The following is an 841-nucleotide window of genomic DNA, read 5'->3' as shown; positions in this document are numbered from 1 at the left end:
TGCCCCTGGAACCAATATCGTGTTAACAAGTCATTATGTGTATGGCTCTCCCTCCGCACACCTCAGCTTGCCTCTGCTGGATGTCACAGCATCGCCTTAACTGGGAGACCAGGGAGAGCGCTGCAGTTAGTCCCCGCATAAAGTGCAACACGATCCGCTCACGACCAGGTTAAATTCTTTGCTTCGACTCTGTTTTTTAAGAATCAGTCGCTTTCCTTTTCAGTGGAAGGGAGGAGATTCTCCCTTCGCCGCCATTTTTAGAGAAACTTTGCTGGCTGCTGCCTGACGTTAGCAGCTAGCGGGTTTGGCCAGCCAGCTCCCAATGACAGTTAATGCTTGGCTGTCGTTAGCCATCTCCCAGCTTAGCTAGCCTTGCGTTGCTTTAAATTGTTGTTATTCCTGCCGCCCTCGGCAGCCAGCACAGGCGACAGAGACGAATATCGTTAATGTGGAGAAATAGGGAAGACTTGAAGCAAGCTAGACTGTTATGTGTTTGGGTAGGGCAGTTATGCGGTTTGGTTAGCGAATTAGCATTGCTATCTTTACAACTAGCGAAATTCCCACTTTGATTTCTCTGAACTGCATTGACTGTCTGTGATTTTTAGCCACCCCGGGCTGCTGCGAGCAGGGTGACTGAATCGTTCACCTAATAACTCAACTCATGTGGATTTCCCCATTTACTTGGTGAGTCTAATCTTTTTTTTTTCCTATTAACGGTTGCTGATTTTAGTTTTTACAACAGTTGTTTTTTTTTTTTTTTTTTTTTTTTTTTTTTGGGGGTTTTTTTTTAAACCCTTTTGACCTCCGGGTTTGCCACTCAGTTTTTTTGTTTTTCCCCTCC

The 841-nt window shown here is 45.3% G+C and overlaps 1 protein-coding gene across 2 annotated transcripts in view; it reads left to right on the top strand.

Moving 5' to 3' along the window:
* LOC106936956 (serine/threonine-protein kinase TAO1-like) overlaps positions 1 to 841 on the top strand; it is a 27046-nt gene continuing 26205 nt past the window's right edge. The window contains exons 1-2 of one of the 2 annotated variants that reach the window (XM_015018215.1): positions 1 to 168; positions 606 to 684. The gene's annotated coding sequence lies outside the window, so the exon portion shown is untranslated. The remainder of the gene's footprint in view (positions 169 to 605; positions 685 to 841) is intronic. The other variant, XM_015018216.1, reaches the window with a different exon arrangement.

The sequence above is a fragment of the Poecilia latipinna genome, unplaced genomic scaffold, assembly GCF_001443285.1.
Source record: "Poecilia latipinna isolate Pla-1442-1.1 unplaced genomic scaffold, P_latipinna-1.0 Scaffold2249, whole genome shotgun sequence".
Classification (NCBI taxonomy): domain Eukaryota; kingdom Metazoa; phylum Chordata; class Actinopteri; order Cyprinodontiformes; family Poeciliidae; genus Poecilia; species Poecilia latipinna.
This window is presented reverse-complemented; position numbering and strand designations above follow the sequence as displayed.